The following is a 16391-nucleotide window of genomic DNA, read 5'->3' on the forward strand; positions in this document are numbered from 1 at the left end:
TGACTGGATTGATAACAATATATATAAATATCCTTGGAATATTGGAACAACATTGGGGTTAAATGAAGACAGTTTTCATTATGTGTGAACTATCTGTTTAATGTCTGTGCTTTCTAATGCAACAAAAAAATGTGAAACAGACAACAACAAGTACAATTCACACAAACAGATACATGCAAGACAATTGTATCCACTGCCCAGATGTCTCCTTCCTTTGAAAATATAGGGCTTATTTCTCATAGAGATCTAGTGGGTATTGTTGTTTATATTGCTGGACGTGCCTCCACATGGCATCTTTCTGCTTGGCTAGAAGAGGAGTGATCTCATTGTAGACATCAGTGAACAGCAGGTTGATGTTGGGTTTCAGGCGCCTCTCGGCTTTCTCAAAGGCCTCCATGACAAGTTTGCGGGACTGCTTCCTCCAGGTCCTCTCCTCGTCCTCCTCCCACCAGCCTCGAGCGGTCATGTAGTGTCTCAGGCGAGAGATGGGATGGTCCTGCTTGTCCCAGTAGTTCACCTCGTCAACAGAGCGGTATGCAGAGCTGTCATCACTTGTGCTGTGATGACCGATCCTGGCGGGTGAAAACAATATATAAGTTAATCTCCACATATTTCACAATATATGGGAAATAATGCCCATTTTAAGGATAGTTCACCCAAACATGTAGGCCTACATTCTGTCATTATTTATTCACCCTCATGTTGATTCTAAACCTGTATGACTTGTTAGGCAGAATGTTAGCCTAAGTCACCATTCAATTTTATTGCATCTTTATTCCATACAATAAAAGTGAATGGTGACTGAGGCTGTCGTTCTGCCTAATATCTTCTTTTGTGTTTTTCACAGGAGAAAGAAAGTCATACGGGTTTGGAACAACATGAGGGCGAGAACTTTCCCTTTAAAATTTGCACAAAACAAGTATGCATTGCTTATGTGCTGCTTACATACAGTAAGAATTAGGTTTGTTATGTTTCATCTTATCATTTTTCATTCTGCATTCATCTACTTTGAATTATTTGACTGAAGTGAGGATGTAGGTACCTATTGGTCATTGCTTCAATTATGAAGGGCTGGTTTTCTCCTTTGCGGCATTGTGCACAGCGAACACGTCGTTTCCATCCACACGGATCGACATCAGTCCATATCCTGGACCTCGAGCAGCTACAAAACAAACATACAAGACAAATGAAACACTGACACTCACAAAAGAGTCTCCTAATGGACAGACTTACTTACCAATACCATCCCCTCTGTACTGCTCATTGGTCGGTGTGGAGATAGCGTAACTGTTATTGCGGCAGAAGAATATGAGAGGACATTCAAGAGTGGCAGAGAAGTTAAATCCAGCGTGAGCATCTCCCTCACTGGCTGCCCCCTCTCCAAAGTAACAGATCACAGCTCGGTTTGCGTTCTCCCTCTTCATAGCGTACGCTGCCCCGGCCGCTGCAGCAGGAATAACAGATTAAAAGACATACATCAACACGTCCTCCAAACATCAAGAATGTAAGTCTGTATAATAGGCACGTTAACCTCTGACCTTGGGGAATTTGAGTGGCAAGTGGTGAGGAGAAGGTGACAAAATTTAGATCTCTGCAGCCATAGTGAACTGGCATCTGCCGACCCTTGCCAAGGTCATCAGCATTGGCATAGCACTGTGCCATAAACAGATCCAAAGGGAAGCCTCTGTACATCAACACACCTAAAGCATAAACACAATGAAGGTGATACAAATGAAACAGAAGGCTTATAGTTGTAGAATTGTTGCGTTTAATAAATTCATAACTAAATTGATCTGCAACGCTCCTCTCTACTTATCAGAAAGTGCAACATAGCTGATTAATAGACCTTATTCACGCTTGCGCCATCTTTGATTTTTGATGGGAATGACAACGAGGCTGTGATGGACAGATTTACAATATATTCAATGAGCTTTACTGCAGTTAAAATTGTTTTTGGATCGTTCCGTTGAAGATATTGAAAAAATATCTTTCCAAGAAATTTAAGTGGATCAAAAACTCCAGACACCATGAGCTGTTGAAAATTAGATGTGATCTAGGAGCTTTTTGATAGCATTATACAGTGTATGTCATTGAAAAGATGGTATGTCTATACGCACAGCCTTGTTTTCATTCCCATCAAAAATTTAAGATGTCAGTCAGTTCTGTTTCTATTGTAACTCTAGCTTCTAAACAAACTCATCAGCTTCCCGGTTTGGCCAAAGACCAAATCATTAGGGTCGAGAGCCGCAGCACTTCCAATATGTGTGCCCTCCTCACCATAATTGGTCATGTAGAATGAGATACGGCCCTTGAAAGCAAAAACACACAGATTTAAGCATTAAAGCCATCAGATGCAATTAGATGTTATTCCATTCTAGGCACATTTAAATTTAAACAGTGCTTACCTGCCTCTGGGACTCGTAAAGAATATGATCCATTGTGTTGAGTAGTGTCATCTTTTGATAGAAATTCAAAACCATCTCTTTTGAAAGCTAAAATACATTTAAAAAATATTTAAAGAAAAAATATTTTGTGAAAGGGCAGGACTTTGATTCAAATTTTTAATTCTTTAAATTACACCAAATATAATCAACTACATAAAAGATCAGTCATGTGCTCAAATGAAACTCCATACCTGAGGATCTTCTGAAGGATTAATGATCTGGCCCTGTCTGTCCATCACCCTATAGACAGGAATTCCTGAGATCACATTGGGCTGGATAAACTCAAGGTGATCAATAAACTCTGCCGAGGCCCCTAGAAACTGGGGCTTCTCCACTGAAGAATCAAACGGCTGCTGCTGAAGTGATCCCTGTAGCAAGGAACAGGGATCAATCAGGGATTAAAACAATGAGTGAGACACAGTTCTTTACAGCAGCATTTAATGACAGTTAGATACAGTAAGACAAAAATACAACAGCTGCATTTCAAAAACTCATAGCAGCCAGGATGTCCAAGTTCAAATCTGGACGTCCATAGAAGGTTGAAGACAAAATGATTAGCCCCCTATGAAAAATGTAATTTCATATAAAAACATATAATTTCTAAAAATAATAGTTTAATTAGGCAACCTAAAGTGTTTATAATACAAATAGAAACAAAATTATAACCAAGAATAAAAAAAAATCTACAGGTCAAAATTATTAGCCCTCTGATGTTAATTGTAAATAGTGTATCCCTTTTGATTGATAACAGCCCTTAGTCGTTTGTTGTAGTTCTCAACAAGTTTTAGGCATTTCTCCTGAATCGCCGCAGCCCATTCCTTCTTAGCAAATATCTCAAGCTCCTCCAGATTTGTTGGTCTCCTGGCATGGACTCTAGTCTTCAGAGTGGCCCACAGATTTTCTATGGGATTCAAGTCTGGGCTTTGTGCAGGCCAGTAAAGGACATTCACTTTGCTCATTTGGAGGAAGTTCTTCACCAGAAGTGAGGTATGCTTTGGGTCGTTATCATGCTGGAAGACGAAATGTCGACCCAAACCAAGTTTTGTTGCAGATTGCCTGAGGTTGGCTTTCAAAATCTTCTCGTAGTCTTTCGTTTTCATGATTCCTTAGACCCTGATGAGATTCCCAGTTCCAGATGCCCTGAAACATCCCCACAGCATTATACTCCCACCACCATGTTTCAATGTGGGAACGGTGTTCTTTGGGTTGAGCGCCTCTCCCTTCTTTCCAAACATAGGCAACATCTCTATGGCCAAAGAGCTCTAGTTTTGTGACCAAAGGACACGTTTCCAATGTGCATAATTTTGGCAAATTTCAGTCTAGCTTGGAGGTGTCTCTTCTTCAGAAGTGGAGTTTTTCTTGGTCTGCAACCTCGCAGTCCATTCCTGTGCAGGGCTCTAGTGACTGTCTTCATTGAGACATCAAACCCAGATTAGGCTAAATCATTCACTAGTGTCTTGGCAGTTGTTCTTGGGTCTTTAGAAACCTCTCTCACCAGTTTTATTTCCAACGTTTTTTAAATCTTTCACTTCTTGCCTCTGCCAGTCTTGTTCTCCACTGTGTGGGTCTCTTCAAACTACTTGATAATACTTCTCATGGCAGTTCTTGACACCTGAAAACGCTTTGCTAAACGTGTATATCCTTCTCCTGCTTTTCGAGCATTAACAATTATTTTTCTCAAGTCAAGACAGTTTTATTTTACTTCACTAGTTGTTTTGCAAAGTTACTAATCCTCAGTTTGAAGTACAACTTAAAGGCTTGGGGGATTAATTAGGTTAATTAGACGAGTTAGGTTAATTAGGCAATCACTGGATAACAATGGTTGGTTCCGTAGCCAATCAAACAGATAATTTCTTAAGGGGGCTAATAATATTGACCGTAGCAGTTTTTCTTTTTTTTTTTTATAATTATTTTATTCCAGGCAAATTTAAATAAATAAGGCTTTCTCCAGAGGAAAAATATAATAAGAAATATTGTGTTAAAATCCCCTTGCTCTGTTAAACATCACATGGGAAATATTTGAAAAACAATTGAAATTTCATAGGGGGCTAATAATTTTGTCTTCAACTGTAAATATAATTTATTTTCCATCATGATTTGCACTTTACTGATACCCTGAGGGACATTGAGGCATTTCAGTATTAAACAAAAAAGGTAGAACTACAAATAAAGTAAATGAGTGCAAATTGAGCTAAAAGCATAAACAAAAAAATAGATATAAAATGCTGTACAGTGTGCAATCAGTTAGATGAGACAGCAAAAACAGCTACCTTCCTATATTAATGTCCATACTGCATATGGTTGTGCAAAATAAGTAAATATAAGAATACCGTTAAAGAATAAATAAGTACATGTGCATTGCTCAAAGCTTTGTTAGAACAAATTAAACACTTGTTAGGATGTATGAACAGATATGAGTAATATTGTATACACTGCATTAATTTATTGACGATATGTAATGATGCGGAAGAAAAACCATTGTGCGGAATAGAAACATTAGCTCAAGATTGTTGTTCTATAGGCCTAAATCCTGAAGAAGATAGATTCATGACCAGGAAATCAGGATGCGCGTGAGATACTTGGATGTCTTTGAAAGCTCATAAATTTGTGCTCGCGTCAAATGCTACATCATCTAAAGCTGTCAAGAGATGGGCGTGAAGAAATTTAAATGACAGCTGCTGGGATTAGAACTGTACTTTCTTCCCCACACCCCCCTAAAGCAGCCAATGGGCTCTCAGTGCAAATCAACAGCCCCTGTAAAGGTTGAAAAGGCACAACCATACACAACTGACTGTCAGAAGAATATATATAGATTATAACAAACATTGGATTAATAAATTGTGTATATTATGTTTAGATTATTAGATTAAATACATCTAACACAATTATTCAATTCAACATATTTTATTTCTAGGTCAGTTCAGGAATGTGTGTTCCTTAACCAAAAATGGTGACCTAGAGAAATTATATAATAATTATATTTCTATAAATAATCTAATAAATTTGTGTTTTTTCCTTTATGAATTAAGTTCACAAAAACTTTAAAACAACTTACACCTCATCCCATCTGAGTAACCTATATTGTCAATTGCATGTGAAAACATTATTTGTCAGTCTGCCATTAAGTTCCTTCATAAAGTGATTGAAATGAATGGTCAGACTAAAAAGAGCCACAGGAAACAGAATACTGTATATTACTGCATTGTCAGATTTGATGACCCTGCTGTATGTCTGTAGTCGTTCACGTCAGACCAAAATGCTTTTAAAAGTACCGGAAAGAGAATTTTAGACATCTCCAGAGTGAATTTGAAGAACATTAAAGACTGTCTGTCTGTATGTAATAAAAGGGGGTAACAGATAGTATAATTATTGATAATAGTAATAATAATAATTATTACACTTTTAGAAATATCAAGTCAAGTCAAGTGGTTTTTATTGTCGTTTCAACCATATACAGTTAGTACAGTACACAGCAAAACGAGACAACGTTCCTCCAGGACCATGGTGCTACATAAAAACAACAAAGGACCAACACAGGACCACATGAGACAACACAACGAAATAAAATACCTATATAAAATACCTATATATACCTATATAAAGTGCACGTGCAAACATGTGCAAAGTACGGGACAGTACAACAAATTACTGACAATGAACAGGACAATAGACACAGTGCAGCGCCGACCAGTACTCAGTAGTGCAAAAAGATGACAGTTTCTAAAAATGTAAACATAACATACTATGAGATAGTGTTCTATGCACATAGCAGTTATTGAGGTAGCAGACAGTTATAAAGTGACAGTAATTAAAGTGCAACTCAGGACACGGTGTGTGTCAAACCAGTCTCTGAGTATTGAGGAGTCTAATGGCTTGGGGCATGAAGCTGTTACACAGTCTGGCCGTGAGGGCCCGAATGCTTCGGTACCTCTTGCCAGACGGCAGGAGGGTAAAGAGTTTGGGTGAGGGGTATGTGGGGTCATCCACAATGCTGGTTGCTTTGCGGATACAGTGTTTTTTGTAAATGTCTTTGATGGAGGGAAGAGAGACCCCAATGATCTTCTCAGCTGTCCTCACTATCCTCTGCAGGGCTTTGCGGTCCGAAACGGTGCAAGTCCCAAACCAGGCAGTGATGCAGCTGCTCAGGATGCTCTCAATAGTCCCTCTACAGAATGTAGTGAGGATGGGGGGTGGGAGATGTGCTTTCCTCAGCCTTCGAAGAAAGTAGAGACGCTGCTGGGCTTTCTTGGTGATAGAGCTGGTGTTGAGGGACCAGGTGAGGTTCTCCGCCAGGTGAACACCAAGGAATTTGGTGCTCTTGACGATCTCCACAGAGGAGCCGTCGATGTTCAGCGGAGTGTGTTCACCTTGTGCTCTCCTAAAGTCAACAACCATCTCTTTTGTTTTGTCGACATTCAGGGACAGGTTGTTGGCTCTACACCAGTTCGTCAGCCGCTGCACCTCCTCTCTGTATGCTGACTTGTCGTTCTTGCTGATGAGACCCACCACGGTCGACGTATATATAAAAATATACTTTATTCATAGGGGCCGTTTACACGACAATGTTTTCAATTAAAAACTGAAACGTTTTTATCCATTTTGGCTGTTTGTTTACACGACATGGCGTTTTGGGGCCTGACAACACAAACTTTTGAAAATGGGTTTCAAAGTGGACGTTTTTGCACAACTAATGGCCTGGCATGCATAATACAGCTTTTTAGTTGTTTTCGTGGATCCATCGCTTTGTCGTCTGTACACAGACTTTTCAAAAATGCAAAGGAAAAACGTTTCTGTTTTAGTACATCGCTGTAGTGTAAATGTACCCTTAAATAACCAACACAATGGTAAACACACACACACAAAATAAAATGAACATAAATAAAATTCACAATGGCAAAACACAAACAGAAAAATACAATCATGAGAACAGTGCATGGACAGCCATATTTCTTTAAATAAATGTTTTTAAACCCTAAAAACCCGTTTTAGCATTGCCCACTCAACGCGAATTACCTTTTTCACAGACTGTGTTGACGCGTTTCCGCCTTATTTAGAAGCATAAATATGCATTACATATATGCAATTACTGTATAACGAAGGGACTTTGCCTTTTTTCAGGCTTCCTTCTATATTTGTTGCCTTTTCAGGCTTCTTTCTTATTTGATATAGTCGGTTGGTCTCATTACCTTTCTCTTGCGGTTACTAGTTAGTTTTTGTTATGAATAATTTTTTTCTTGTATTTCACTTAAAGCTAGGGGCTTAAGAGACAACATTAAGAGAAAATCAATGTTTTTTGTGTAAGGGCGAAAAAGTATATTTTATTTTGTAACCAGAAGCGCACTCAAAACCCGAGGACGAAAAATTCTGGGTAAACCAATGGGGAGACAAATTATTTTTGATCACAGTTCATCTAAAGCTGCAGGGTTGGCCATTCTGTTTTGCAATTCACCCAGTAAATTAGTGACATCTAGGGGTAGCAATAACAGTCACTGGTTAATTTGTGTTTTGAACTTTGATGATCAATATATTTTTCTGATAAATGTTTATGGACTTAATAATCTAGTTCAAAACAGACAATTGATTTCAGATGTTTCTGATGTTATTGATGACCTTAAGATCTTCTATCCTACTGCTAACGTAATTATGGGTGGCGACTTTAACATAGTAAATGATGAATGGCTGGATAGATACCCTCCCAAATATCATCATAGCTCTTATAAACCTACCATGTCTGATTTCTGTCGCATACAAATATCCAGACTCCACGCAATATTCTTGGTTTAAACCAAATAATGCAGAAGTCAGAATAGATTTCTGGTTAATCTCTTTCTCTGTGATGAACTTTGTTTCTGACTGTTGTATGTCAGCAGCACCTCTCACAGATCACTCTGTTATTAAGTAGGTTCTTAAACCTGGTGTTAGCTTAAATAATAAAGGGTATTGGACATTTAATTCTAATTTATGAAAATGCAAATCATTCCATGAGGGTATTAAACATATAATCTCTAATGTTATGAATGATGATCTCTAACATCCTTTATTGCCAAATGGGAATTCCTTACATTTAAAATGAGAGAATTATCTATTCATTTTGGAAAAATCACTCAATAGAAACAACAAATTAGCAGAAATTAATATCATTAAAAATATAAACAACTATTATAACAGGACATCACTCACTGAAAATGATAAACAGAAACTACAAACTCTGCTATCTAAACTGGATGATATCTATCTTCAAAAAGCTGAAGGAGCCTTTATAAGATCTCATATTTGTGTCGTTTAGAAAAAAGAAGGCAGGAGAGACTTTCAAGTAAAGCATTATTGATTAATGGCAATGTAGTTACAGATCGAACTCTGATTGCTAAGGAAGCTGTCTCTTTCTATAAAAAATTATATTCCACAGCCTTTTCCTCGGATGATGCTGAATCCTTCTTCTGCCAAATTAAAGACCAAATTCCCCATATAGATGATGAGTGTGTGCTGTTATTTGATGCTGATATTACCTCTGATGAGCTGGATAAAGCTGTAGACAACTTAGTGTTAAACAAATCTCCAGGTAGCAATGGCCTTACAGCCTATTTCTATAAACACTTCTGGGACTTATTAAAATATCCTTTCTCACTTATGTTAAAAGAAGCAACAGATAATATGATATACCCCCTACTGTGAAACAAGGTGTAATTACTTTAATCCCTAAACCGAATAAAGACTCCAAAATGTTAGATAACTTTAGACCCATTAGCTTATTAAACACTGATTACGAAATTAACTATTATCCATGCTAGCAGATAAATAAAATCAAACAAACAAAAATTCCTACATAAAATTATAAACGACTCTCCATCGGACTTTATGAAAGGAAGATCCACCCACAATAATATTTGTTTAGTGCTTGATATTTTAGATTATAGTCATGTTATCGACGAGGATGTTTTTATTTTATTTCTCGATTTCTTTAAGGCATTTGATTTAACTGAACACCCATTTGTGAAATGCGAGAATATCAAATGCAAATGGCTACCTTGGTCTGGAGCTCTTCAGTTTTTTTGTTGTTTTTGCTTGTTTGTCCGGTGTTTAGTAATCTTTTTCCAGTCAGTTTACCAGGGACGAACTGCTGAACATTCGGCAGCATATACCAGTCAACCGTGTACCGGTTTAAGAATATTCAGACGTTTTACTGGACATTCTAGTCAGAGGTGCAGCTGTATTGTTTAAACGCGCTACGAGACGCAGACGAGGGAGACGAGCCGGTGCGCTGGTGAAGCTCCGTCGGCCCGGACTCAGTTATTATTATTCTTGGGGATTTTAACAAAGCAAATCTCACACATGAACTGCCCAAATACAAACAACACATTACATTCCCCACCAGAGACAGAAATATACTGGATCATTGCTACACAGCAATAAAGGATGCATTTCGCTCTGTCCCTAGAGCAGCTTTGGGACTCTCTGATCACTGTCTGGTTCATCTTCATCCAAACTACAGGCAGAAACTAAAATCAACCAAGCCAGTAGTTAGAGTTAGAGATGGACCAATGAAGCAGAGCGGGAACTACAAGCCTGCTTTGACTGCAGTGATTGGAGTGTTTTTGAATCTGCAGCCTCAGACCTGGACACACCTGGAAGAGCTCACAGATACCGTTACATCATATATCAGTTTCTGTGAGGATATGTGCAATCCTACTAGGACTTATTTATCAGTCAATAATGATAAACCATGGTTTACAGGAAAATTCAGACAGCTTCGTCATGCAAAAAAAGAATGCTTAAATGGGTGGGGATAAAGTCTTGTATAATCAGGCAAGAAACACACTGAACAGGGAAATCAGAGTGGCTAAAAGAAGTTACTCTGAGAAGCTGGAAAACAAGTTTTCAGCTAACAACCCAGCATCAGTGTAGAGTGGCATGAAACAACTCACAAATTACAGGACTCCTACCCTCAACCCTGTGGTGGACCAACAACTGGCTGATGACCTGAATGTGTTCTACTGCAGATTTGAAAGGACCAATCTCACACCCAACACACACTCTGACCTTCACGTCACACAAACACCAACACCTCCTGCAACCCCCCTCCTTCTACTCAAACTGCACTTAAGATCTGCGAAGATGATGTGTGCTGTTTTTTTTTGGAAACAATAGACAAGGAAGGCTTCATGCCCAGATGGCGTCTCACCAGCGTGTCTTCGATCCTGTGCTAACCAACTGGCCCCCATCTTCACACAGATCTTCAATAGATCAGTGGAAAGTCCCATGCTGCTTTTAACGCTCAATCATTATCCCTGTCCCAAAGAAACCAAAAATCACAGGACTTAATGACTACAGACCTGCCTCTCTGACGTCTGTGCTCATGAAGTCATTAGAGAGACTAGTGTTGGCCCACTTGAAGAAAATCACTGGACCGTTTCTAGATCCCCTTCAATTTGCTTATCGAGCAAACAGGTCTGTGGATGATACAGTCAACATGGGATTGCATCATATCCTGCAACATCTGGACAGACCAGGGTCATATGCAAGGACCCTTTTAGTGGACTTAAGTTTGGCTTTCAACACCATCATCCCAGCTATATTCCAGAACTCTCTGTTCACATGTCTATCAGTCAGTGGATCACCAGCTTTCTGACAGACAGGCAGCAGCTTGTGAGACAGGGGAAATTCACTTCCGGCACCTGTTCAATCAGCACTGGTACCCCCCAGTGATGTGTGCTCTCCCCACTACTCTTCTCCCTCTACACCAATGACTGCATCACCAAGGACCCCACTGTCAAGCTCCTGAAGTTTGCAGATGACACCACTGTCATCGGCCTCATCCGAGATGACGATGAGTATACATATAGAAGGGAAGCTGAACGGCTGGCTGTCTGGTGCAGTCAAAACAACCTTGAGCTGAACACGCTCAAAGGGAGGAACACCCCAACACTGACCCCCTCACCATTCTAAACAGCACTGTGGCAGCAGTGGAGTCATTCAGGTTCCTGGTCACTACCATCTCACAGGATCTGAAGTGGGAGACACACATTGACTCCATCGTGAAAAAGGCCCAGCATAGGTTGTACTTTCTTTGCCAGCTGAGGAAGTTCAACCTGCCACAGGCGCTGTTGATGCAGTTCTACTCAGCAGTCACTGAATCTGTCCTCTACACTTCAAGAACTGTCTGGTTTGGTTCAGCTACAAAATCAGACATCAGAAGACTACAAATGACAGTTCGGACTGCTGAGAGGATTATTGGTTTAGAATTGCACTATGTATGTGTATGTGTGTATCTGTGTGTACAGCCATGGCAGTGACATACAATTTGTGTTTTGCAAATTTTTCTGCTTCAGTTGTAGTGATGTTGATCCACATTGTTTCTAGATTATTGTGCAGAGTGATCAGACGCATTTTAAATCATTGCAAAAAGCTTAATTGGCCAAAATAATGAACTTTATTACAAAAACCCAAATTTCACTGTTTTTTGGCCCTGGCACAAAATGACCAGCTAACATAATTTCACTAATCATATCAGCAGCAGCTGGGAAAGTGTGAACGAGTACTAGTAAGGTGAAATCACTATCTTTCTGATTGGATTATAAGAGCAGACTGATTGGTATAAAAGGAGGGAAGAAGTGCTTACAATCATTGTGTTCTTGTTCGCAATGGTTACCTCTAAAGAAAAACACACAGCCATCATGGCCTCACATGCAAGGAAATTGCTGCAAAGAATATCGTTCCTGAAAGAACCATTTACCGGATCATCATGAACTTCAAGGAGAGCGGTTCAACAGCAGTGAAGAAGGCTTCAGGATGTCCCAGATTATCCATTAAGTGCCAGGACCTTCTCCTTCTGAGGAGTCAGCTACAGAATTGTGTCACCACTAGTGCAGAGCTTGCTCAATATTGGCAGCAGGTTGTGTGAGTGCATCTGCACGCAAAAGCGAGGCAAAGCCTTTTGGGCAATGGCCTGGTGTCAAGAAGGGCAGCAAAGAAGCCACTTCTCTCCAAGAAAAACATCAACGACAGATTGAAATTCTGCAGGAAGTATAAGGATTGGACAGCAGAAGACTGGTGCAAAGTTATTTTCTCTGATGAAGCCCCCCTTCCGACTGTTTGGGACATCCGGAAAATCGATAGTCCAGAGAAGAAACAAAAAACACAAAATTTGTCACTATGTGTATAATTATTTTTCTATTATTATCTATGTCTTGCTGTTGTTTCTGTTTTGTTTTGTTTTGTATTACTGTGCACTGGAAGCTCCTGTCACAGAGACAAATTCCTTGTATGTGTAAGCATACTTGGCAATAAAGCTGATTCTGATTTATTTTCAATTTATTTGGTTTTGGAGAGAAATTTAGAAGCATTATAGAATCTCTTGATGAAAATTCAAATAGTTCCATTTCCCCAGTTAGCTGACAATACTACCATTTTTATGAAGCAGCTGTCAGATTTCAAGGATGCAGGTCTACAAGCCATTGACTTTGATTTAATAAATGGTACCCTGAAAATTAACTGGTTAAAATTTTTCTAACTAACAACAACCTTTGGTTTCATATTCCCAGATACATTTGTAATAAATTGGGAGGGATAGAATTTTTATTTAGATTTGATTTCACTCCCCAACGTCTCCCTATAAAACTATCCCAGTTTCACCAGAAGTCTTGTTGTACTGGAAGATTTTATACAATCATAATTGCATGCCACATAAGATCCCAATATGGAATAATAGATATATCACAACAAGAAATAAATCACTGTATAATGAGGACTGGATGGAGAAAGGTGCTTCATTTAGTCAATAGCAGAAGATGTTTTATATCATATGAGAATTTCTGTCTTAAATACGATATAACCTGTAATCGGAAACACATTTAATTCTATAATGAAAGCTATCCCCAACTCTATTACATGTCTAATCAAAGGATTCCTTTCAAATTCTAATCCCACCACCCTTTGTCTCCCATCACATTAAACTGGAGGTTACGATTTCAAAAAACTACATTTCCAAACAAAACCATCAGAAATATGTTTGATAACATTTTATTCCCTACTGTAATTTAAAGAAAATTGATTTCACAGTTTTTCTCAAAAGAAACAATTTACAGGTTACAAACAAATTGTTTAAAATTCCCATTAACTCCCAAAGCAAAGGAAATCCATTAAAAAAATTTTTACGATGTTTATCTTTCCAGTGAATTTGTACGAAAACGATTTGGAATTTAAACTAATAATTGTGTATATTGTGATAATATTGAAACTACTGATCATTTATTTTGCCATTGTATGTATGTAGATGTTTTATGGTTTGATATTCATGAGTGGCTTTACCAAAAGGTTCCTCTTCCTCTCATAAGGACATTGTCCATTGACTTGTTATGAACAGCAACAAAGACGATTTTCTGGTTAATAAAATCCTTACTCTTGGGAAATTTTATATACACAAACCTAAATATTTGAAAGTGAAATCTCATATGGAACATTTCTTATATAAATGCCCTTATAATGATGAAAAATAAAATGCAAAAAAACTTTGACATAATAGAAGAATATTATTTGAAAAACAAAAACTTTTTTTGGTTTCATTTATTTATTATTATAAAAAAAGAATTTCATGTAATGCAATTTTGCGCCTGATCTCATTGTTAGATTGCAATTATGTACGATTTGTTGACATGCTTTTTGTAGGCCTATATGATACTGTTCAATAAAAAAAAAAAAATAAAAAATAAAATAAAAAAAAATAATAAAATTTACTTCCGCGTTCCAAATCTGTGAAAAACGTATATTGTTAACACTCTCCAAGTGCGCTCATGATATCGTACACTTGCGCCAAGCGCGTACTCGCGCCAACGTTTGATTAACAGTGACCTCTAGTCACAGCTTTCCCTTTCACCAATTTCGTCACAACATCTGCTAACAGTCAGACTGACAACGTTTAAACATTAGCATTACTTTAAGGAGTACCATAACTTCAAGACTTGATATTACTTTTGGAGTATCGTTATACTATCAGTATGAAAGCCACACAGGTCAAATTACACCAACTGTTTTGAGGATCACGCAGCAACTTTTCCACACCAGACAGTCAGTTTGTTAAGTGTCTGTAACTATGGAACGTTTAAAACTTACATTCACGCGGAATGCCCGTCGCTGGAGGAACGTTGTTGCTTTTAAAGCTGTATTTCGAATTGCATGAAGCCCAATTCCGTGTAATATCCTCACACCTCGAGCAGCCGCCATCTTTACATCGGTGTGCAACTCGTGCCGTCTTTTCGTCACTGAAGACAGTCTGGGTAAATCCTCCACAGTCTATTTGTCAGCTGTTTTGACATTTATTCCTTAAATTACTATTATCTATTTTTATGTTACTTTTTTCTGTTGACAAGTATTACATTTGATACTAGTACTTATTCACCTGACACTAGTTCTTATTCATTAGGTTCTGGTACTTATTGAAGAGATACTAGTACAGGTAGGCTATCGGGAAACTTTTTTCATTAAGGAGCCAATGTTTTAATTTTGCATTTTATTTTTCGAAAGAGCCATGCCACAAATTAATCATTTACTATTTTACGAAGTCTTTCAATAAAATACAATGTTTATATAGCCCACAGACTACTCAAAAACAAACAAATATGCAATTTGTAACGAATGCGGGAAGCAGGAGAAGGCAGACAGGGGTTGCGGATCCAAAAGCAGGTTTTATTTAACAAACTAGCAAAACAAACAAACACAAGAACAAAAGAACAGTCCACGATGGGAAAAACTTAACTAAACACCAACGAACACACAGCGGGAAGAATGAACACGAAGGGCAAGAAACAAGGGCAAATGCACCACAGGAAACCAGACATGAACATTCAACAATCGACCGGGAGTGAACAAAAAGCAGGGCTTAAATACACAGGGAGTGATGACTGGATTAGACACAGGTGAGAACCATGATGAGTGCAGGCAGTGAGGGAGGCCGAGAATTGTGGGAAATGTAGTTTTAGACAAGGACAGTGAAACACGGGGCGGACAACAAGGAAAACATGACATGGAGCGTGAACGGTGACGGGTGAAATGGAAAAACGGAGCAGACAAGGAAACATGACATGAACGTGAATAGTGAGACACAGAACACAGGGTAGACAACAGAGGAACGTGACATAACCCCCCTCAAAAGGACCGGATTCCAGACGGTCCTAACAAAAAAGACAGAAATACCAAAAACAATAAATTACCAAGGAGTGAGGGGGTAGACAGGGGGGAAAACAGACAGATGAAAGGGAGCACAAGGGAAACAGCGACCATCCAGGGACAAGGGACCATTAGGCTGTCCATGGGGGCACAAGGGGCAATTAGGCAGTCCACGGGGGCACAAGGGGCAATTAGGCAGTCCACGGGGGCACAAGGGGCAATTCGGCAGTCTACGGGGGCACAAGGGGCAATTCGGCAGTCCATGGGGGCACAAGGGGCAGTTAGGCAGTCCATGGGGGCACGAAGGGACAGGTTTAGGAGGCCAGGGAGGTATCGACCGGGCAGGGACAGGTTTAGGTGGTCTGGGAGGTGTTGACCGGGCAGGGACAGGTTTTGGTGGCCTAGGAGGCCTGGAAGGCTCTGGAGGCGGAGCCAAGGGAGGCTCAGGGGGCGGAGCCGTGGGAGACAGAGCTGTAGGAGGCTCGAGAGGCAGAGCCGTAGGAGGCTCGAGGGGCGGAGCCGTAGAGGGCTCGAGAGGAGGAGCCGTAGAAGGCTCGAGAGGCGGAGCTCTAGAAGGCTCTGGAGTCTCTGGGAGCAGAGCCGTAGGAGGCTCGGGAGGCGGAGCCGTAGGAGGCTCTGGGGGTGGAGCCATAGGAGGCTCTCGTTGACTGGGCAGGGACAGGTTTTGGTGGCCTAGGAGATGGCCGTGGGGCAAGGGCCGGTTCAGGGGACCTGGGAGGCGGCCACAGGACAGAGGCCGGTTTTGGTGGCCTAGGAGATGGCCGTGGG

General features: G+C 39.7%; 1 pseudogene; it reads right to left on the bottom strand.

Annotated features, from left to right (window-relative positions):
- Positions 1-229: 229 nt before the first annotated feature.
- LOC127622941 (2-oxoisovalerate dehydrogenase subunit alpha, mitochondrial-like) lies at positions 230-14660 on the bottom strand (annotated as a pseudogene).
- Between the last annotated feature and the right edge of the window lie 1731 nt (positions 14661-16391).

This window comes from Xyrauchen texanus, chromosome 29 (genome assembly GCF_025860055.1).
Source record: "Xyrauchen texanus isolate HMW12.3.18 chromosome 29, RBS_HiC_50CHRs, whole genome shotgun sequence".
NCBI lineage: Eukaryota > Metazoa > Chordata > Actinopteri > Cypriniformes > Catostomidae > Xyrauchen > Xyrauchen texanus.